Source organism: Pseudophryne corroboree, chromosome 11, assembly GCF_028390025.1.
Source record: "Pseudophryne corroboree isolate aPseCor3 chromosome 11, aPseCor3.hap2, whole genome shotgun sequence".
Classification (NCBI taxonomy): Eukaryota; Metazoa; Chordata; class Amphibia; order Anura; family Myobatrachidae; genus Pseudophryne; species Pseudophryne corroboree.
Genome location: NC_086454.1, coordinates 61766212 through 61790926, shown reverse-complemented (window position 1 = coordinate 61790926; position 24715 = coordinate 61766212). Strand labels below are relative to the sequence as shown.

Sequence of the window (24715 nt, the reverse complement as noted above, 5' to 3'; positions counted from 1 at the left end):
CGCCTGCAAAATTTTTTGGTGTAGTTTCAGAGTAGCTCAAAACCTACTCAGCGCTTGCGATCACTTCAGACTATTCAGTTCCGGTTTTGACGTCACAAACACGCCCAGCGTTCGGCCAGCCACGCCTGCGTTTTCCCTGGCACGCCTGTGTTTTTTTGAACACTCCCTGAAAACGGGTGTAGTATGGTATGCCGGCGATCGGGCTCCCGGCGCCGGGAGGCCAACCGGCGGCTTACCGACAGTGTGGCGAGCGCAAATGAGCCACTTGCGGGCTCGCTGCGATCGCCACACTGCGGGCATGGTGGCGCGCTACGCACGCCACGCTATTTTATTCTCCCTCCAGGGGGGTCGTGGACCCCCACGAGGGAGAATAAGTGTCGGTATGCCGGCTGTCGGGATCCCGGCGCCGGTATACTGTGCGCCGGGATCCCGACAACCGGCATACTGAAGACCACCGCTGAAAACGGTCAGTTGCCACCCAGAACTTCCCACTTCATGTCAATCACTCTGCGGCAACCAGTGCGACTGAAATGCATCGCTAGACCCTGTGCAAAACTGCATTGTTCGTTGTGCCTGTACTTAGTGATCGCTGAACGACGTGCAGGAGCGCACATCGTTCATTGGTCACCAATATTGCCATACACACTGGACGATATAAGCTTAACAATAAATGATAACGACATTTATGTCGTTATCGTTTATTTTTTAGGCTGAAATCGCCTAGTGTCCCCCTTTAGCCTGTGTTAGAACTGATCTTCCTCTATCATACAAGACACAGGCAGGCATGAGTGCAGTGCTGAGAAAGCCTGCACAGGCACATATGCGTTTATGTACATCCTATGCCTCATTACACAGCTGCGGAACAGAGGGCTTACATGGCGACAGAGATACATGTGCATTTCTTGTATCTGTGTTATGTCGCTGACAGCTCAGTGCATTGTGAGGCACAACTGGTGCTCTCCTGCTAATTGTGTAACTGAAGACTGTGAGAAGCCTCGTCCATGGACACAAAACCTGTAATGTCATATGCTGCTAGCATGCTTGACTGTGTCCTTAAAACATAAGACAGGGCTGAGCGGTGGGGTGACATAGGCGGTTATGAATGCATGCTAAGTGCACTGGAGCATGCTTAATTACAGGATAGTGAATACTGGCAGGTGTCACACTAAGGCCATCGTCGCACAAAGAGGCTGGATGGAAGACAACTTATACCACACAAGGGGAAAAGTTACAAGTGTGGGGCACAGTGCACAGAACTTGGGATTCATAAATGTTCTCCTATAGCAACACTAAAGTCATCCTGCTCATAAAGACTCATTCATTTAACTAAATAAATTACTCCTTCTAATTAGCCAATGTTTACAGCATGACATGCAGATCTGTTTACTTGTTCTACAACTGATCACATGGCCCAATGATGTCCCAGGCTAGGGTTCTCCGTTATTCTAATTCTAATTGTTCAGAAGCAAGTCCTGCAATCACTTTCAACATGTACAGGATCAGCAGCTGATGCAGCCGATAGTTACTGCAATGCGTGATGACCCCTGGAAGCACTCAAGCACTTCTCGGTGATAATTAACTGTGATAATCCTAATGTTGGCGCACACAAGGTTTAATACCCTTAAGCCTATTTACTTTACTTTACTACCAAATTTTGCACATCAGACATTGTCAGGCAAGCCAGTTAATAAACTATTACCAGTGCTTAATGTGTATAACTTGGTGGAGAAAACTGGATATAAAAAAATAGTCAAATTATCATAACCATATAATGTACCGGCTGTCGGGATCCCGACGCTCTCCATAGCGGCACAGGGATACCGACCGCCGGGATACCAACAACTATTCTCCCGCTTGGGGTGTCCACGACACCCCTGGAGGGAGAATAAATAGCGTAGCGTGCCCGCAAGGGGCTCTTTTGCGCTCGCCCCGCTGCCGGTATTCCGGCGGTCGGAATCCTGGCGCCGGTATGCTGGGCGCCGGGATCCCAAGCGCCGGTATATCATAGTACATTCATTGTACTGTATATTCTGCATCCTATTACAGCAGAATAATATGTGCTCATTTCAAGGTGAAGTACTTTACAGGTGAAAGAAATGTAGTTTAATAATGTGACTTTCATTTTTATAAATGTAGAACATTACACAATACAATTGCAACAACTGAGGTGTCGCATTCAGGATTTACAGTAAACGGCTTATAATTTTATTTTGCAGTCTCCTGTCAAGACATACTCTTCCAGAATGGCCAAGAGGCTTCCGAAAATCAAGTGACCCTCTCAGCCACTAAGAAAAGTGGGAAAGCCTCCTGCAACTTTCTGGCACCCTCCACTTACCCCCGGAGCCGTCCGCGGTGATTATGCGATTGCATCTCTACGCCCACGAACCTCCCTCTTTTGCAGAGCCTCGCACCCTGGTGAGCTGACTTTGCTGCTCCCACCCCTAGGGAGCAGCCCAAAAGTCTGCATGCATGTGTCAAGGTAAGACGCACGTCAGTGTCCAAGGGCCACCTTAACGTATTGTCTCACTGGGCAGCTGCCCAGGGCCCCACAATTCTAGGGGCCTTAAAGGCCAGCCTGGGCAGGGGGCATTGCCTCCAGAGGTTCCTGGGTGGCAGGTAGGGAATGCTGCTCAGTTGCTCTGATAGTGAATTACACAAAGGGGCCAAGAAGCTGTCATCATGCTGATTGGTAGATGGCTGGAGCTATCCACCACTCGGAGTGCAACATTCTCTACCTGCCACCCAGCCTGCAGCCAGACAGTGAATGGCTGTCACCATGCTGATTGGTGAATGGCTGGAATTACAGTATCTACCAGTCAGAGTGCTAACAGCCATTCACTTTATGGAAGCATGTGGAGCGGAACTGCAGGAGGTGCAGTTATTATTCATTTCATTTATTTGCGTCACTGGATGAGTAGGGGCCCCAGTGCATTGCTTTGCTCAGGTCCCACAATGATGTTAAGAAGATTAACCTGCAGTGTCCTCTATAAATCTTTAGAGAATAAGATATGCCACAAAATGAATATAGCGTTCAAAAATAAGAGACATCATCACACCCTTGTTCTATCAATGTTTACTGGGGTGGGTGGGGTTTAATTACCCAAATTACCCTGCACCCATTGTAACTACACCTATACTTTAAAGTGGACAAGTCATCTACATACAGTGAAGGCATTCATTTTGCATGCTGAACAAATATTCAGCCTATCAATTTGCTGGGAGTAAGTGACACCATTGAGGCTGCATTCCCATGACTCCACTTTGAATCATTTTCATTTAATTTGCAAAATGGCTACCTTTACATTTCGTTGATGAGGGCAGGCCTGGTTAACCTACGGCTCTCCAGCTGTTGTGAAAATACACATCCAAGCATGGCCTGCTACAGTTTTAGCTTTCCTAACAGCAAAACTGTGGCAGTGCATGCTGGGGCTTGTAGTTTCACAAGAGATGGATAGCCATAGGTTGGCCAGGCCTGCTTTTAGGAGTCCACATAAACTTCATATGAGATTCACCCAACCTTACCAACACTCTGGAATTTGGGAGGGCTCTCCCAGATTACAGAGAGAATGAACCAGTCTGCTGTATGCACGGGGTTTAGATGCCAAGATTTGCATAGAATTGCGCTGTTGTGGCCCCGGGTGCTTAGGTGACATAAATGCAGCACTATGCCTCCCCACCTCCAACATAATTGCCCCTCCAGGACTCTCCCACTGGGGGCTCGGCACAATTTGACAGGTAAGGCTGCATTTTATAAAAGTCAGTAGTGTATCCATTAAACATCCTAGTGATATTTGGTGGACCCCTTCCTTCAAAGTAAAGCATTCGTTACCTCTAATACCAAGAAATTAAGACACGGAGACTTGAATTTGGCAGAAAAATTGCTAGCTATTTATTTGACCCTAACCATAGCAAACCTTTAAATGAAAACTTTGTTAAGATGCCGATTCAGCCGGCATATGGTGGCAGAAAAAAGAACGGCTCTATTAAACTAACGCTAACCTTAAAATGCTAAAATTCGAAACCATCCTAATTTAACTACAAACTATCAAAATCGGTAATAGGTGACAACTCAACCCCCACAGTGACTACCCACCCTGATGGGTGCCCTGCCACTGCCTCCCGGACAGGTGGTCGAGCGGCCAAAAAGTCGATGGAGGTGAGTGCACCTAAACCACACCAAACTGTAAATCACTACAGCTTACCATACAACTACAAACTGCCGTTCTTTTCCGCCAATAAATAGCCAACGATAAAACCAGCCAACAATTCAACGCCAAGGCACTCCGTGCCAGAACCTCTACCAACAGGGCGGGAAGGCAATTCACCAACAAGAGAGAGCAAAATGGCCTAGCCTTCCCTATATATATTAACCCTCCCCTTTTTCCAAAGGCTGTACTTTCCTCACAGCTAAGTCCACCCCTCACAAGATGTTTAACTCATTCCTTTCCTATGCAGTCAATTCTCTCTCCTACTTTTAATACCAATGGAGCAGTCATTTTGTGTGCTGAACAAATATACCAGCCGCTCAGGAGCAGTTCCAGGCACGGGCAAGCAGGGCGGGCACCTGGGGCACTGTGGCCTGCGGCCGCAGTCATCCCGCAGGCGCCCGCCACCCACCCGCACCCCGGCTACAGCAGGCACCGTGGGCTATGTGGGTGCCCGCTGTAGCCGGTTCCATCGTCAGACACTAGAGGTCATAATTGACCTCTAGTGTCTGTGCGGCGCTGCTATGGGAGAGACGTCATGACGTCTCTCCCATAGAGAGGAGTGGGCGGAACAGCAGCGGGCGGGAAGCTGGAGCGGGGCTGGTGAGTATTGTTGTTTTTTTTAGTGTTTGTTAGCGGCGCTACCAGGGGGCAAAGCTATAGGGGGCACAACTACTCTGGGCACAACTACAGGGGGCAAAGCTACAGCGGCACAACTACTGGGGCTACAGCTAGTGGGGCACAACTACTGGGGGCCATAGCTACAGGGTGCACAACTACTGGGGGCACAGCTACAGGGGGCATAACTACTAAGGCCATAACTACAGGGGGCATAACTGTGACCACACCCCTTCCCTATGAAGCCACGCCTTTATTTTTGGCACGTGCCTTCGGCACGCACTATGTTTGCCCTGGGGGGGGCGCACTGAAGGAAACTTTCTCTCTGTGCGCCATAAGATCTAGAACCAGTCCTGCAGCCGCGCCAAAAAGACCTTCTTGGCGCACCAGATCCTTACAGATCCTTGGCTGCACCAAGCGTCTTATTCTCTCAAATAAAGCAACAAATTACTTTGCTAGGCTGCACTGATCAATACGATGTGCGATATTAGTACATCTGTGTGCTAATGAGTCTGAATCTGTGTACACAATGCTATGATGAAGTGCGCGTGGCTTTTTCTCACGCCAGGTTCCATATATGACTTTGTATGTGTTTAAAATTCATTCCTGTGCAGTTAAGTCAGAGCCCAGCATCGCTAGTAACCTGTCAGTGGTATTTCGCTGCGTCTGTGATGTAATAAGATGCAAAGTGTAAAGAAAATGTCGCTATGCTACACCAATCAGTACAGCTTAGTCGTGCCAGGCATCTCCTGCCATATGACTTACTGAGGATTGGGGGTATATTTACTAAAGTGTGGGTTTATAGAAGTGATGATGTTGCCCATAGCAACCAATCAAATTCTAGCTATTAATTCTAGAAGGTGTCAGATAAGTAACAGCGCTTTCAGATCGTTAATGCTGGGTCGCACCCGGGAATTGGAAATGGGTCCTTCCCGAGTGCGACCCGGCATTGGACCTGTCATTGGACCCTGAGAACTGGCCGGGTCAGGTTGCCAAGGGGGCCGGGTTGAATTACCGGGGCAGGCGACCCAGGGAATTCGGGATTGGCCCTTTCACACTGCACAGCGACCCTACAATATACCGGGTCAATACCAGTTTATTTGTGCGGTGTGAAAGGGGTGTAAGTAGAATCCGATTGGTTGCTATGGGAAACATCTTCACTTCTATAAACCTGCACTTTAGTAAATACAGTATACTCCCTATTTGTAAAGGACAAATCTGTATGTCCCATCCCAGTGTTCTCACCACTGCCAAGTGAAATGAGCAGCATCCCTAGATCATAAATATTGATATTGCCCTATTTTAATATAGTACTATAAAAGTGCAAGACTGTCATTTGCAAATAATAGGTATGTACTTAACTTCAATGTCAAAAAGCTCTAAAGATGAGTATTAATGTGACATATTGCATGAGATGAGTGTGCAAGACTGACACGTCCTTGCATGGCATGCCCAGTTCATCAGATGCAGGTCAGGGAGACAAGGGTTAACAAAGCAGAGAAGTGAAGGAGTCAGGGAGGTTTTTTTTTTTTTTTAAACAAGAAGTCTCAGGTTACAATAACTTTAATGGCTGCCAGCAGCATGAGCTCCTTTTGTGCTAATGGACATGTTTCCTGTATCACTGCTCACACACACATCTTGTCAGCATTGAGCAGTTTAGCCTGAAATTCCATTTTGAGGAAGATAACTTTTTTTTTTTTTTCTGAGTAAAGATGAGGTGGAAATGCAGCAACTAGGAAGTGGAGCCTCAGCTACTTCTATATGAAAGTTTACATGCTGCAGTCCTGAGATCCAAGAGGAAACCTGAGCACTTCCTAGATCTCTTTCCTCTTCTGGCTTCACTGGGACCTTCAAGAGAGCAGAGTGGAATAATGCTGGGGCGATAGGTATGATTCTCACCCGTTCTGAGCCTACAGACAGCTTTCTTATCACTTTTTCATGTTGTGTAATAAGTTTCATCATAGTTGGCTGTAGCAGTTCTTTGGAGACTAACATGGAAAATCAGGGATTTTAGTAAAAGCAGAGAACACAGATAAGTGTGTGTGTGTGTATGTGAGTACAGCAATGACTAGCAGAATGAACTTGGAGATGATGAATGGTTTCTTTTCATGAGAGTGTACCAGGGTATAGAGTAGCCATGTGTTAAGTGTATATACTGTATGTAATGCATTGTATTAGTATAGTAAATAAGTAGGCACAGTGTATCCTGGAGGATCCTCGGTGTGCCACAGTGGAAGCAGTGAGCGTTAGATAACAGATGTAACAGTGATAAAATGTGTTTACATAATATTCCTATATCCTTATTCTCCAGCACCACTTCTGATGTACAGTAACACTTGTCTGTACATGTGGCCATGGACTAGAAGCTGCCTGTCCTGCAACATGTCTTTAAATCGTTCTTTACCCATATGCCTTTATCAGGTTCTGTACTTTTCCTGTGTTTTGTGTTGGCTTATACCTGGGCTTCTGGTGTCATCGTACTGCTTATATCTGGGCTTCTAATGTCATCGTACTGCTTATATCTGGGCTTCTAATGTCATCATACTGCTTATATCTGGGCTTCTAATGTCATCATACTGCTTATATCTGGGCTCCTGGTGTCGCTGGACTGCTTATATCTGGGCTTCTGGTGTCGCTGGACTGCTTATATCTGGGCTTCTGGTGTCCCTGGACTGCTTATATCTGGGCTTCTAATGTCATCATACTGCTTATATCTGGGCTCCTGGTGTCGCTGGACTGCTTATATCTGGGCATCTGGTGTCGCTGGACTGCTTATATCTGGGCATCTGGTGTCATCGTACTGCTTATATCTGGGCATCTGGTGTCGCTGGACTGCTTATATCTGGGCTTCTGGTGTCCCTGGACTACTTATATCTGGGCATCTGGTGTCGCTGGACTGCTTATATCTGGGCATCTGGTGTCGCTGGACTGCTTATATCTGGGCATCTGGTGTCGCTGGACTGCTTATATCTGGGCATCTGGTGTCGCTGGACTGCTTATATCTGGGCATCTGGTGTCGCTGGACTGCTTATATCTGGGCATCTGGTGTCGCTGGACTGCTTATATCTGGGCATCTGGTGTCGCTGGACTGCTTATATCTGGGCTCCTGGTGTCGCTGGACTGCTTATATCTGGGCATCTGGTGTCGCTGGACTGCTTATATCTGGGCATCTGGTGTCGCTGGACTGCTTATATCTGGGCATCTGGTGTCACTGTACTGTATGGATCTGGTTATAGTATAGCCAGTCTGCACTCATTCCCCTAACCGCACACACATGTGCAGAGCTTTAGTGGGAAACTCTACTGTTAGTATAGTTACCCTGTAGCAGCGGTGGGCAGTTATTTCTAGAGATGTGCAGGCTCGGATTTACTTGGTTCTTAACACCAAAATTAACGCATGTTCGGATTTATCCGGCTTTTTCTTATTGGCTATCCAAAATGCGTGCCATCCGAGAGCCAATAAGATGCCGTTTTGATCTCCGAGTAAATCCGAACCTGCACATCTCTAATTATTTCAGCTGAGGGCCACTTAGCAAGTTTTACTAACCCGATGAGGACCACACACAAAATATTTTGTCTATGCATTACCCATTAATAAAATTGTTGTATTTTGCACTAACATAACAATGGGCCCATTTCTAAATGTGTAATTGCATAGTCTGGCCCTTCTACATTGAGTAGAGTGGTGACGGTGACATTTCTGTAATGGTTGAAGTGTGTGCTGTGTGCTCGGACCCCTGGGTCCAGAGAGGCCCACAGTGCACACCCTGCACCCATTTTTTCAATACTTACCGTAGTCCCACAGCAGTGACAGTGACTCTGAGCACTAGGTGATGCGCAGATGTCTGGGAAAATGGCCTGATGGCTATGGTAGTTGCAAAGATTGTTACAGAGTGGGAGATGTATCAAGTCTTCTAGACGACAAGTGGGGCTCTTGACCGTAGCAATCAATCACATTTGAGTTATCATTTTATAGACTGTATTAGATAAATTATCAATAATATATAATTGGTTGTTCGTGCAAAACCTTCACTCGTACTAAGCCCTTAATGCCTAGTATGTGGCTGTCATATCACGGGCACTTCAACCTGGAAGGCGGCTCAGCAAAAAAGTGGTCCTCTATAGATATGGTATGAAGGTGTCAGGAGCCCTGCAGGGATAAACATCTTACATCTTAAACACTTCACTTGAGGAGGGGAGAGTTTAGAGCATGCTCACTTACTTTCCCCCCCAAACAAAATCTGGTAGCACTTCCGGCAGAGTGGGTAAGTCTCCAGGAGCTACCCCCCACTTCATGAGGGAAGTGGGCGGTACAGACAGTATATACTGTAAGGTAATCACGTCATCATGGCCCCGCCCCCCTGAGCCACAATTCTGGTAATCGAGGCATTGTCTAGCGGGGGTGGGGTCACCACACCTGCAGCTCCACACACTCCTGCCTTATCATGCCCCCAGCTAGTATGCATTTAGAGTAAAAGGTCCTACACACTGGGCGATAATATTCAAAGATATGAACGATCTCGTTCATATCTTTGAGTGTGGAGGCACCAGCGATAAACGATGTGCGGCCCCGCACTCGTTCATCGCTGGTGCCCCGTCGCCTGTGCATGCAGGCCAATATGGACGATCTCGTCCATATTTGCCTGCACTGCTATGGTGACGGGGGGAGTGAAGAAACTTCACTCCCCCCGTCACTGCTCCCCCCGCCGTCGGGCCTCCCGTCGGCCGTATCCGCCGCCGAGCTGCCCGATGGCGGATCGCTCAATGTGTAGGGCCCTTTAGTCTATAATGAGTGTAGAATATTTACTGTTCCTTTAAAATGCTCGTGCTTTAGTATTTTAGCTGTATTAATTGTGTTTTATGTCATTTGTACACAAAAGTTTGCCAAGTCTCGCGCACATGTCTCCAGCTGTTTTCCAAATGTGCATTGGCTTACAGAAATCTTAAAGCTTCACTACCATGAGGAACATAGAAACATTGAAACAGAATTTGACGGAAGATAAGAACCACTTGGCCTCTCTAGTCTGCCCCTTTTTTTAACCATATTATTACCACAAACCATATTTTATCCTTATTTCTTTGTATGTATAGCCTTATGTCTATCCCATGCATGTTTGAATTGTTCTACTGTCTTAGCCTCTACCACCTCTGATGGGAAGTAATTTTTTCTCAAGTTTCCCCTGAATCTACTACCCTCCAGTTTCAGTTCATGTCCTCTTGTTCTAATACTTCTCTTCGGTATCCGTTTGGATGGTCGACCACTATTGGTCGACACATGACAGGTCCACACATGAGAAGGTTGACATGTTTTTTTAAAACAAAAAATTAGATTTTGAACTTTTTCATACTTTACCATGCACGTGGACTACGATTGGGAAAGGTAACCTGGTCATGTTACGGAAAAAATTACCCCGAAAACAGACGGACCGGACCAGTGTCTGCTAGCAGCTTGGAGGCAGGACCGAATTTAGTGGTCAAGCCGCCCCATGGCACATAATTGGCCAACCCCCTATCATCACGTCATTGCCCCCTCCATTTTGGGTGCCAGTCTGGATGCCTCGAGACCACCAAAGCAGCGATTCAACCTCACCGTACTACCAACTTCTGGACCGTGATTTGCTGCCCATTGTCTTACCACCTTCATTTGCTAAATAATAAAAAAAATATATGTTGTAATGATGAAAAAAGAATCAGCTGGCCCTTATCAGTTAGGTGTGCCACCCCTAAGCACGTGCCTTGTAGGAAATCCGCTACTACATGGAGGTGAAGGGAAAACGTCTTCCCCAGCCTTCGTGCAGCATAAGCATCAGTACTGGTAATGGGGGCAGACGAGAGTCGACCCCAGGGGGGCCGAGATCACCTGGGGTGTGGGGCAGAGTGTGGATGCTATTTTTGCCCCAGCGGGGCGGGGGGTACAGTGAGCAGGGTGCAGGTGTCGGGGGCGGTGGGGGGAGGGAGTACAGTCGGCACTGGCAGTCTCAGGTGACTGTCGGGGACATCCATCTCAGCTTCCCTGCCTATTAGTGCTGGGGACCTCTCATTGGCTGGTGACAGAGAAGGGGACAGGAAGACGGGAGACTCCGCTGCTCTGCTCTTCTCACTGGCCTCCTTACGCCATCCTGAGATGGCAAATTTGTTTAGAGAAACTAAATGGAAAGCTGGTCTTTCCTGCTTCTATGAATAGCTCTCCCCATACTAATGTATAGGGAAACAATTTCTACACTCATCAGGGGCACCGCTGGAGAAATATAAGATTTCTCCACGGTAACCCCTTCTGTGAATTGGAAGAAGCAGTGAAAAGCCCAGTTATCACTGATAAAGGGCTTTTCACTGCTACGTAAATAGACCCCTTAGTCTTTCCAGGTAAGTTTTGTTATGTAGGCCATGCACCATTTTAGTTGCCCTGCAGTCTCTAATGTATTAATATCCTTTTGTATATTTGGCCTTCAGAATTTAAACGTGTTCTAGATGAGTCTGTACCAATGACTTATACAGTAGCATTATTACTTCTTTCTGCTGCTGATTCCTTCCCCCATGCAACCAAGCATCTGACTTGCCTTTCTCATTACATGGGTATGTTGCTTACCTGCCTTTAAGTCACCTGAAATAGTGACTCCTAGATCCCTTTCCTGCTCAGTAGTTTCCAATATATTGCTATTAAAACTATATTTAGCCTCTGGATATTTTAGACCCAAGTGCATGATTTTGCATTTTTGGCATTAAACTGTAATTGCCACGCTCTTGACCATTCCTTTAGTCTACCTAGATCATCAGTCCTTTGTTTTACCCCTCCCGGTGTTTCTACCCTGTTGCATACATTTGTGTCATCTGCAAAAAGGCATACTTTCAAGAATGGTTCCATAAGTTTCCCTACTACTGATGTAAGGCTCACTGGTCGGTAGTTGCTTGCCTCTTCCTTGCTTCCATTATTGTGCAGTGGGACTACGTTCCCTCTTTTTCCAGTCCTCAGGAATTACTCCTGTAGTTAGTGACTAGTTGAATAATTCTGTTAATGGTGCCAACAGTACCTCTTTTATTATCCTTGGATGTATCCCATATGGCCCCATTGATTTATCCACTTTCAGTTTTGAGAGTTCTGTTCCTTCTCTGTAAATGTACTTGTTTCGACCTAATTTTTTGGAATATACCTACAACTTAACTGTGGCCCCTTCCCCTCTCTTTCAGTAGTTAAAAAAGAATACTGAGCAAAAATAATTAAGATGATCTGCTATTACGTTGTCCCTCCCAACAAGACTCCCAGCCTCTGTCTTTAGTCTTATTATTCCGCCTTTTCTTTTTCTCCTTTCGCTTATATACCTAACAAAAGTTTTGACCTCTTTACCCACTGATTGTGCTATTTTGTCCTCAGCTTGTGCCTTTGCACATCTGCTTACCTTCTTAGTCTCCTTCTGTCTAACAAGATACACCTCTATGGGGTCGATTCAATTCGGCAACTTATGAATAGCGCCGGGAATTAGCTCCCGACGCTATTCAATTCAGCTCCAGTTAAGTCGGCGATGGCCCGTTCTCGCCGACTAAACAGGTTGAATTGTCGGGAGGCAGCACTTTTGTCTGGTTTCTTCTCTCATCCACCGGGGATGAGAGAAGAATTCCCGACAATTGCGGGTAACTAGCAGCTGAATTGAATAGCGTCGGGAGCTAATTCCCGGCGCTATTTATAAGTTGCCAAATTGAATCGACCCCTATGTCTTCATTATTTTGCATCTGCTCATATTTCCTAAAGACCATCTTTTTTGCTTTCACCTTTTTAGCTAAAATGCCCTGCCCCTTCACAAACCCCTGTGGCTGCTACATGCAGCTGGTTCTGTATTACAAATTACTAGTAAATATCACTGTCTTTGCATAAATGATGGGTGTTGGAAGCTGAACTGGAGGACCAATCCGAAGATACAATCTATTACAAAACAACTGCTATTATACTATTGGCTCATAGATTTCCACTTTTCAGGGGACCAATGAAGAATACATAAAGCTACAGTACCACCTAGGAATAACATCTCCCCAAGCTGAAGACCTGGCGGCTGCTACAGCAGACGCTTTTCTACTTGCACCCAGGGCTGGATTATAGGAGAGGCAACAAGGGCGGTTCTCCCGGAACCCCCACACACTGTCCTCCGCCACTGGCACTGCTAAAAAAAATTGGAGCACAGCAAATTGGAGCATGTCTCCATTTTACACACCTTCGGCCACCAAGGAGCTCCTCACACCGAGGTCAGTCTCGTGGGAAGTCAAATCCTGTGAGACACTGTCCCAGACGAGCATGCAACCACTATGATGATGAAGCATGAAGGCAATTCAGCGCGCTCTCCCGGCTGCTCCCTTCTCCATCTCTGGCTGAAGGCGTGATGTGTGCGGTATGCTATGTGGCGTGGGGGTGGGGGTGGGGGGGCGGTGGGAGAGATGTGGTTTCACATCAATGTTGTCAGTGGGGCCCCCTACACCTTGGTTGCCCTGGGCCCCCACAAACCTCAATAAAGCACTGCTGGCACCATCCTGTGCTCATGCAGGTTTTAGTTGTTTTTCTGCAACAGAAGGAATTCCACTGAAAATGTGTCTTCGCCACCCTTATCCTATTTTAATAATCTTGCTGCTTCTCAGAATAAAATATCCTGTTTACATTGCTCCATTACACAACCTGATGCGTTGCACCTACTTGATACTTTGAGGGAGATTTATCAAGGTTTGAATACAGAAGCTGATTGATTGATACTTTCTCCACTTTAGCCAAATGCCATTTTACAGTCTGGGTTTGAAACATTACAGTTAGCAGTTGATTGGTATTTTGAGGCATTTGCATTAACGCATGGAGAGAGAAAAAGTGTAGAGAGAAAAAGTACCAACCAATCATCTCCCAGCTCTCGCTTTACAGGCTGAGGTTTGAAAAATGACAATTATAAGCTGATTGGTTGGTATTTTATCTTTCTCTAATAGGCCCTACACACTGGCCGATATTCCTCAAAGATATGAACGATCTCGTTCATTATTGAACGAGATAACGGTATTTTGCTGGTATTTGCTTCAACAAATAGATGGCCAGGATCCTTTGGCTCAATGACCTCTGTACTCTCCCACTTCTCTCACATTATTCTCTCCCCCCTTTCCCTTTTTCTTTTTTTCTTACATCTTTGTCTCTTTTGGGCGACTGGACGGACAATTCCATGGATGGATCAATGGCCTGTGGTCCTTGGTAGGTGTTTTTGTTTACTCTGTTGGTTTTTCAATTGATTTTTTTTTGCCTTTATTCTTTTTTCCTTTTTTTATATTGGTGGAGGATTTAGGGAGGGTTGGTTTTACGCTCCCTACACTCGCCTATTAGTTTTTCAGATCTATATGATAGTTTGAATTTATGCTTATTAGCTGTGTTCTGTCCTATCTCTGCTACCATATAGTTATGTTGTTGCTCTGTCGATAATCTGCGGCTGGTCTGTCTCTTATCTCATTGCTCATTACTATTTTGTTTATATGTTCTAGTATATATTTATTCTCTTATTTCTGTAATGTCTAGGTGTGGAGATTTCTACTAAAAATATTTTGGGGAAAAAAAAAGAAGCATTTTCCAAGCTTTATAAATGAGGGAGTCTGTGGGGTATATTTAATTGAAGTCGGAATAGATTCGACCTGGGCTATTCAATGTCATCTCAATTCGACTTTTAAAATAGTCAATTTGAGATGCCCACGGCTCTCCCTCCCCCTCCCCCCCCCCCCCCATCTCTGCCTCTCCCGGTCCCCGCATCGCAGCCGCCGCTCACGGCAGCGTCCACCCGGCTCCAGCCTGGTCTCGCTTGCTGGAGCCGGGTGGATGCTGCTGTGAGCGGCGGCTGTGACATCCTCCGGCACTGCTCTCCCTCCATCTGCCCGCGGCTCTCCCGGTCACTGCTCCCGCATCTCACTTCGACTTTTTTTAAAGTCGAATTGAGATGGTCGAAAAGGGGGCCCCGTTTTCGACACAAGCACGTGGATCGGCAGCTATTCCGCCGATCCACTCGCTTTTCGACAAGTTCCTCGACTTGTTGAATAATCTGGGGTTAGATTGAATAGGTTGGAACCCCTTCCGACCTAAAAAAGTCGAAAACTGCCGTCTTTTCGACAGACGGCAGCTTTCTACTTCAAATGACTATACCCCTGTGTGTTTCTCTTTGACCATTCAATCCAACCAGGTTTAATTTAATTTTTATTTTTTTATTTTGTTTAGAGAATTCAAAAGGAAATATAATAAACAAATGCAGGGTTGGTGGCATTGAATAATAAATTTGGGGTTAGATATGGGGACAGTCCAGAGGGGCAACTATGATTAAATATGTAGCCGGGGAGCACAAACCTTGTGGAATTTATCCTGTGTTATGTAAGTGGAAGGTGATCTTTTCCATGCAAGCGAAGGTAGGATTCAGCACAGGGGCATATGGTGGCTTGGCATGTTTACAGAATTTGGCATTAAGCAGCGACTGCGGCCAGTGGGTTGGAGGCTAGCTTTGCTGGGGTGGGCATCTGACCAGTTTTTATTGAATTGTTAACGAATCAACAGGTGTGAGATTGGGAATCTCTACAGTATGATCAGAAATATTTGGGCATCTGCAAATGTTTAATTAATGGGACCCAAGTGTGTGTATTGCAAAGAAGGGCAATTATATTAATTGGCTGCATTTCAGTGATTGACAGATACAGTATACTGTATGTACTAGGCTTAAGGGAAATCCTCTGTGGCTGTTGCTATTTGTAATTGTGAGCAGTGATTTACCATCTGACTTGCCTATTCCTATTTTCTGTTCATTGCGTGCTTGGTGCAGTACATGAAAGCATTGCCTGCTTTTTTCTTTTACATCCCGCTTGGTCAGCTCTCGCAGATTATTAAAGACCATAAATTTATATAGGTTTTTTTTTATTTATTTATTAATTAATTAATTAATTTATTTTAATTGTGTAAATTGCACATAAACAATAAGCTCATCATTAGGAATGTTGGTTAATACATTTTAAAGATATCCATGATTAGTATGTGTAAGCTGCCATCTTCCAACCGTATATATAAATGTGCCCAGCCCAGTAATGCTTTCTTTATATGGAATAGCGGGCACATTCAGGCCTACTTGACTATTTCTGGGCTGCTCTCTCCGGGAGAGAGCAGCAAGGTCGGCTCAGCTGGGGGCCGGTGCGTGGGTGTGGCATACCTAAACAATGGAGGCGGTACAGGGGGCGTGGTGGTCATGACCTTGTCATTGTAGCCATGCCCCGTCCTACAGTGCAGAGATTACCGGTATTATACAGCAGGGGGTGTTGCTACGATGACGCGATTCAGCTAGAATTTTGTCACCGACCGCCCGGACCTCCCACTTGTCTCATAAAGTGGGCAAGTGGGCAGGGGGTGCCTCCAGAAATTGTGAACTTGCCTGCTCTTCCGGAGTGTCCGGGAAGGCCACTGGCGTTTCTATAATGCACCCATTTTCTAATTACTCACACCTCCGGAGTCCCGCGGCGACGTCCACGGTGGTATTAAAACTCCATTTTCGGCCATTTTCATGGAGTTCTGCTCATGCGCAGTAGAGAAATCTCAGGGAAAATGGCCACCGCGCCATTTTCCCGGAGATCTGCCCATGCACAGTAGAGTCTGAGCGCTCTAGTGCTCAGACTCTCAGCGCTGCCGGTAGAGAAGGAGGGCGCCCGAACGGAGGAGGCTGCACCCGGGCCTCCTCCTCTCTTAAAGCGCCCCTGGGGAGGGCCAACCAATTTTCATGAGCCTCCTGGCCTTTCTGAGAGAGTAGGCAAGTATGGTTCAGGCTACATTTGCTGTGATGTTGGTCTGGTTGCTCATTATTGGCTGACACTGTGTAGAGAGTTTGGATGGAAAACCTAAAGTAAGAATGTAACATGTCAAGTGAATGAGGAACCAGAAGCAACACTACAGGTGTGTCCTCTGTTATCTTTGCTCTGAGCGCTACAAGTCGCGCTACGCATAACGTGTGAGTGCTGTGTGACTCTGTAGCGCTGAGCATCTTTTTTTTTTTTTTTGCGTTTTTTTTTCTGCAAAAATGAATCTTAGACGTACGTTAAGGTAATAAGACGCACAAACAGCTTCTGCTGACTAAAATGATAGGCGGCATGCCTAGATTCTAAGAGCGGGATTCAAATCTTCTGTCCCCCCCCCCCCCCCCTTCCCTGCACCCACCCCCAGTATTCAAATATTGCTGCCGATGAGTGCGATACCAGGGGTGGTGAGCTAAAATGCACGAAAAGTGACCCATTTTGACGCCCAAACAGAACTTTTCACAATCGCGCCCATGTCTTTAGTCGCGTTTAGCTGCTTTACGCGGCTAAATCTGTCTCTTATGGGCGCGATCAGTGCGATAATGGGGGTCATTAGAATATTGCCCCGTGATCTCCCGTCACTTTAGACGGGAGATCGGGGGCAATAAAACATTTGAATCCCGCCCTGTGTGTTTAATTGCGGCTCTATCTGCATCCAAAATGCCACTTTACAGTGTTTTACATGAAAACACTATAGCATAGCATTTTGTATGCTATGATTAGCCAACTCACTGTAACCACACAGGAATGCCCAACACATTTCTAACACACTTCTTTATGCATGTGTCTGACTTTGTAGTGCAACTCTGTAAGAACACCATCGCAGTGCATGCATGCACAGTGCAACCCAGATGCAAGTGTAGATGAAAAACATTGCACGAGGGAAAAAAAACACATTGGTCCCCACTGTTAAAAACACACACATTGGCCCCCCACAGAAAACAATAAAACAAATTGGCCCCCACAGGCGAAAGAAAAATAAACATATAATATAGCTTTTGGTATTACAATTTGTTACAAAATTCCACTGCTGTTTGAAAAGCCCAGTGACACCAAGGGGTGTTATAATTCTGGGCTGTAACATCTATATATTAATTAATTTATCAACATTTATGTAACGCTGGCAGATTCCATTGCACTTTCTTTCAAAGTCGGGCAGGGGCAGATTGAGAACTGAAAGTGGCCCTGGAGAAATTTGTAGGCGTGACCTCACATGGGCAGCACCAGAGGTAACCATGGCGTCAGCACCAGCCCTCACATGTCAACATACAAAACAGGCCCCATGTGCACATCGCCCCACCGGGGATCTTTGAAAGAGGAGGAGGGGGGTGGGGGGCCTTGCTGCACTCCCTGCACCTATGGTAGGTAGAGCTGCCTATCATGCAGAGCTCTGTAAAGTTTTGCTTTCCGGAGCTTGCTGTATACCAGCATCTCACGATCCCATAGAACACTACGGGGCATCTCACGATCCCATAGAACACTACGGGGACTGCTGTGCTGACAGTGTGCATTGATTATCTCTGACATTTGCTGCGGGTCCCCTATAATACCTATGGCAAACTATATGTTTTGTAGTAAACCCATATTTACCCGTACCTGCCATCGTTTTGGTTCTGAAATATGGGACCACTTCATGTGCCAAACACGCATGCAACCAAAAGGGGGAGTGACTTTAATTGTTGTTAAGCCATGTCCCATGCATGAAGCCTTTTCTGGAGGCTTGGTCGTATTGCACGCCCCCATTTCACATCATAGTGGGGGTGACCCCAGCACTCTGCCAGCTGCTGGGCTGCCCCCAGCCTCCTTCTGCACTTAATGGATTCCGTATCCCTGCTAGCGGCATCCATTCACCTTCACCGGACCCCTGCCGCCCCCCCCCCCCCTTCCCCGTGGAACTCTTTGGCCCATGAGTGGGTCAGCAGGACAATAGCCCAAAAAGTGGGACTGTCCCTCTAAAATCACCTGGAGAGGGGAAATAGAAAGTTGGCAAGAATGGATAATCCTCTGAAAACCGCAGTGAGCTTTTTCTATGTTTTTGACATTGAGACATCCTGTCTAATAGACCCTACACACTGGGCGATAATACTCAACGATATGAACGATCTCGTTCATTAATGAACGAGATCCCGTTCATATCTTTGAGTGTGGAAGCTCCAGCGATGAACGATGTGCGGACCCGCACTCTTTCATCGTTGGTGCCCCATCTGCTGTTCATAAGGCCAATATGGAAGATCTCGTCCATATTTGACTGCACTTCTATGGAGCCGGGTGACGGGGGGGAGTGAAGAAACTTCACTTTCCCCATTGCCGGGTCAGCCGTATGCGCCGTCTGCAGCTTGGCGGCGGATCGCTCAATGTGTAGGGCCCTTAAGATGTGTTGTTATATGTATCAATACTGTATGTTTGGTATACCTCTACATTTCCTTTCACTTACTTAGGTTATGACAAAACAAAGAACTATACAGTATGTTTGCATTTTGACATGCTAAGGGGCATCGTGTAGACAGATAATTATATTTCCTGCCTGTGCTCATCTCCCATAGATGCAATACTACTTTTATTAGTTAAACCCTTTGCAAATGGTTTTGATTAATCACTTATTGCTTGTCAAGGCTCTAGTCCTTATACATTGTCTAGTTAATCAGTGCTACATATGCACTGTCCTCCCTTATTCAGACATACAGTATTAACCAGCTTATCTGGAAGTGTTTTCTCTTCAATTCAATTCTGACCAAAATCTTTGACCTTAAACAGAAAGGAACAACAGTGATAGATAAGGAGCACACAATGGTTTAGCTTTTGCTCACAACCATTATTAGTAGGCAGCATGGATCCTTTTGTCAGAATTTTTGGAGACTGCAACCTAGAAAACCATTGCATAGTTATGCCTAGTATAGTGGGGTGTATCTCTGTGGGCTGGATACGCACTTAGGGCATACTTGCCTACTCTCCCGGAAGCTGCGGGAGGCTCCCATTTTTTGGGGTAGCCCCCCGCACCCCTGGAAGAGTAGGCTGGTCTACCGCATCCTACTCGCACCCTAGTGATGCGGGCAGGATGGAGACTTACTCTCCCGTATTCGCGGGTCTGTGGGGAGAGGAAGGGGCTCAAATGATCCAAATCGCGTCATTTTAGCCCCACCCCTTCCCACGGACCTGTGAATCGCACCATTTTCCCGATGTGGGGGCGGGGCTTAATGCCACAGCCCGGCCCCGCCCCCCAAAGTCTGCTGCATGGTCTCCTCTCCGGGCTTCTCCCGGAGAGGAGAAATTGAAAGTAGGTAAGCATGACTAAGGGGGGGTTGCATCTCCTTATCTCAGCCTATTTTGTGATAAAAGTTTTGTTCTTTCTGCCCTTGCCCACCCAACGCCGCAATAACCTCTTAAGGGGGGTACATACGGAGCGATGTTCAGCTAATTTCTAAGCAATCTGACTAGATTGCTTAGAAATTAGCTGAACATCGCTCCATGTGTAGAGGTGCCGGTGATAGCGGTCCCATGCGTTGATATCGCCGGTGCTAGATTGGCCTGCGCTGTGCTGAGCGGGGGGAGAGATGTGTGCTGAGCGGTCTGTGCTAAACCGCTCAGCACACATCTCTGGGGAAATCTCCCCTTCCGTACGGACCTTTACCCTAATTCCAGGTTATGTCCAGATGGTATTAACAGGGAGATAACGATTTACAGGTGGAAAGATAATGATTTGTAGGGATGGGAAAATGTGTAAGTGATTCTTTGGCAGAGTGAAGGAACTTGGAAGGAGTGCCGGAGAGGTGGGAAACATTTTAAACTGCAATATTAAAGGCAACAGACCTTTGTATCAAATGGGATAGGAAAAGAACGAGGAAAGAGAAGCCAGTGTGGTTTGTAAAAGAAGGAGCAAGTATTGTGAAAGCAAAAAAAATGGCCTTTAGGAAATATGAGTAGACACAAAATAATAAAACAGAGTTGTGTATCTTGTTAGACAGAAGGAGACTAAAGGGGGGTACTCACGGGAGAGATGTGTGCTGAGCGATCTTAACACAGACCGCTCAGCACACATCTCTCACCCCGCTCAGCACAGCGCGATGTGCTGAGCGAGGGGGAAAGCCGACGGGGGGGGCGCTCACTTCACATAACGGTGAAGTGAGCGACCCGCTAGATTGAGCCTGCATGCAGCTCAATCTAGCATCGGCGATAGCGATGCGCGGGGCCGCGCATCGCTATCGCTGGAGGGCATACACACGGCAGATCCGTGCTTAAAATCTAAGCAATCTAGCAAGATTGCTTAGATTTTAAGTACGGATCTCTCCGTGTGTACCCCCCTTAAGGCCGGTATTCAATTAGCCCAAAGAGACATCGGGAGTAAAACCCTCAAATGTTTCTTTGGGTTTTGCGTTCGGGCTATTCGATTTGATCAGCCCTTAAAAAGTTAATTTTCACCCAAAAACACACTGGTTCAGTGAAACCTGTATGTTTTCGGGTGAAATAGCCCTGTATTCGGATGAAAACGGGGCTGTTATCGGGGATTTTGCTTCGCTGCCACAGGCAGGTGAAACAAAATCCCCGATAAGCTGCTGCACGCGCCGGCTTATTGGGGATAGTTAGATAGCCCCCCCCCCGGTGAAACTTTTCACCCGACAGTATGTGCGGGTTATTGAATATCCCAGTAAGTGGTATTGTTACTAAAGTGTGGGTTTTTAGAAGTGGAGATGTTGCTCATAGCAACCAATCAGATTCTACTTATCATTTATACCCCTTTCACACTGCCAATGCCAGATCCCACCCGGGAACTGGAAACGGGTCCTTCCCGGGTGGGATCCGGCATTAGCCGCTGCTGCAGGCTTCCCCGACCTGGCAATATGCCGGGCGGGTTGCCACAGCAGCGGGGGGCGGAGCCGGCAGCGGGGGCGGGGGCAGAGGCGGCGCTGGAAGATGAGATCATCTCCGCGCCGCCTCTCCCTGCTGTAGTAAACAGGTCCTGGGACGCATCGACCCGGGAGCCCGTTTACGCAGCCACTGACCCGGTATTCAACCCGGGTATAACACTGCTTTATTCCCGGGTCAGGCGACCCGCGATTTTGGCCATGCCCCTTTCACACCGTACGTCGACCCGGCAATATGCCGGGTCGATAGCGGGTTATTTGTGCGGTGTGAAAGGGGTATTTATCTAGCACCTTCTAGAAGATAATAGCTAGAATCTGACGGTGTGGTATACAAGTTATGCATTTAAAAGACAGTCATTAGGTCGACACTATTTGGTCGACAGTCAAAAGTCCAACAAGGTCAAAAGGTCGATACAAAAATACATTTTTGTTTTATTTTGTGTTAACATTTTTTCCCGAAAATTGTAAAAAATTCGTTCACTTGCCACGCTTCAGTGTCAGTGGCTCACTCCGCTTTGCTCACCACAAGGTTACTAAAGGTAATAGTTTGTGACATGGATAGTAAAAGAAAAAAAAGTTGTAAAACCATGAAAAAAACATAAAAAAACATATATCGGACTTTTGACCCTGTCGGACTTTTGACTGCCGACCTAATGACTGTCTTTTAAATGTCTATCAACGGCCTCCCAGAATGTGATGGTTTTTATGGGCACTATCTCAACTTCTAAAAACCCGCACTTTAGTAACTATGGGCCTAATTCAGACCTGGTCGCAAGCAGGCGTTTTTTGCGCTGCTGCGACCAGGTAATCGCCGCCTACAGGGGGAGGGGGGAATCGGTGTGCAGGGGTGCGAACAGATGTGCAAAGAGCTGCACAAACAAAAGTTTGTGCAGTCTCTGCACAACCCGGGACTTACTCAGCCACTGCGACGACCCGGACTGATGCTGACGTCAGAAACCCTCCTTCTGAACGGCTGGGCACGCCTGTGTTCTCCTGGACACTCCTTAAAAACGGTCAGTTGCCACCCACAAACCGCCTCTTCCTGTCAATCTTCTTGCGGTCACCAGTGCGATCGCTTTCTTCGTAAAATCCGTCGCTGTCCGGCGATCCCCATCGCCGATGGCAGACGCACCTGCGCATTGCGGTGCATACGCATGAGCAGTTCAGACCCGATTGCACCATTGCAATAAAAGCTAGCGTGCGATGGGGTCTGAATGACCTCCTATACCCCCTAAGATGGTAATCAGTTGTGCAAAGGTACAAGCTGAGGAGCAAATCGCCCAGTCAGTGGGTAAAGGGGGCAAAACTTTTTTTTTTTAGGTATATAAGCCAGAGGACAAAAACAAAAAGCGGAATAATAAGACTAAAGACAGAGAGAGAGGCTGGGAGTCTTTTTGAGGGGGACAATGTAATAGCAGATCATCTTAATGATTATTTTTGCTCAGAATTTACTACTGAAAGAGAGGGTAAGGAGCCACCGTTAAGCTGTAGTTATATTCAGAAAAAGTAGGTATAGGCAAATACATTAACAGAGGAGAGGGTCCTAACAGAGATCTCAAAACTGAAAATGGATAAATCAATTAGGCCAGATGGGATACATCCAATGACACTTAAGGAGCTTAAAGGGGTTCTGCTGATCAGTGGCCCCAAGAGAGTGGGGGAAGAGGGTACAAATTAGCTGGGCCCAGGTCTGATGGAGGGGCGCAGTGGAGACCCAGGACCATGCCTCCTTTGATTAGGCCATGCCCCCTGAAAAGTACCTGGGCCCAGCCAGACTCTCTACTGCTCTAGCTGGGAGGCATGCCATGCTCGTGTGAGTGGGTGCTTCTCATGTGCTAGACACGCCCCAAAGAGGTGTGGCCATGCTGTGGTCACACCCCCTCCAGGGGGTGGGCAGAAAGTTGTTGTACCGGGGCCCAAGATTTCTCTTGGCAGCCCTGCTTCTGGTAGCACCATTAACAGAATTATTCAACCAGTCACTAGCTACAGGAGTGATTACTGAGGTCAGGAAAAGAGTGAACGTATTTCCACTGCACAAAAGTAGAAGTATGGAAAAGGCAAACATCTAGTGACCAGAGAGCCTTACATCAGTAGTAGGGAACCTAATGGAAACACTCTTAAATGAAAGAGCTTTAGATTATCTCAAATCCAACAATTTACATGATCCCAAACAGCATGGATTTGATGGGGGAAGATCATGTCAAACAAATCTTATTGACTTTTTTAACTGGGTGACCTAAAGTAAGAGATAAAGGGAGGACTGTAGATTTAGCTTATCTAGACTTCAGTAAGGCTTTTGACACTGTCCCACATTGCAGTCTATTAAACTTGAAAGCATAGGACTGGATACTAAGATGGTTGAATGGACAAGATATTTTTTGCAGGATCGAAAACAGAAAGGTGAAGTCCGTGCTATTTTTGTAGGAAAATCGATTCAACCCACCATGTGGGTGGAGCTACAAAGGGATATAGCATAAATTGGTGTGTAAACTTTTTTTTAACACCTAATGCCCCCAGCATTGCTGTATATACACATAATGACCTCAGCAGTGCCATATACACACACACACACACACACACACACACACACACACACACACACACACACACACACACACACACACACACACACACACTGCCTCCAGTAGTGGCATATATACGCATAATGCCTCCAGTAGTGCCATATATACACATAATGCCCCCAACAGTGCCATATATACATAATGCCCCCAGCAGTGCCATATATAGACATAATGCAAATATAAAAAGAAGAACAATTGGGTGCGCTATCAATAGCAGCTGGTAAGGGGATGGTAAGTCCCCAAGGTATAAACAACTAGAAAGAAAAAATTACCAGCGCTGGCTGATCATGTAGATAATGAACACAATCCAATAACCAAAGGGCTTAAATATAAAAAATATCACATTTATTTTACACATGTAAATGAATGATTAAACAATAAAATAAAACCATTAAAATAAAAATATGAATAAAATTGTATATCAGTTTTCCATAAAAAATGCCACAAGGTGCCTGAATTATTATTATAAAGTCCACGTTAGGCAGTTTATTGACGCTCATAGGGACCTTGATCACTGGAGATGTCCATCACTTATCGGTTATTTGTGCATAAACCGAAAAAATTGCAGATGTGAGGTAGTTACCAGTGATCCTTGGAGCAGATAGAGTCCACCTGTATTTAGCTGGATAGGT

The 24715-nt window shown here is 46.4% G+C and overlaps 1 protein-coding gene and 1 long non-coding RNA gene across 2 annotated transcripts in view; one reads left to right on the top strand and one right to left on the bottom strand.

The window, feature by feature from the left end:
• Window positions 1–24715, bottom strand: part of LOC134968833 (uncharacterized) — a 115698-nt gene that overhangs the window by 22581 nt on the left and 68402 nt on the right. The window lies entirely within an intron of this gene.
• The window catches only part of KCNQ1 (potassium voltage-gated channel subfamily Q member 1), a 278960-nt gene continuing 260612 nt past the window's right edge, over window positions 6368–24715 (top strand). The window contains exon 1 of the mRNA XM_063944343.1: window positions 6368–6709. The gene's annotated coding sequence lies outside the window, so the exon portion shown is untranslated. The remainder of the gene's footprint in view (window positions 6710–24715) is intronic.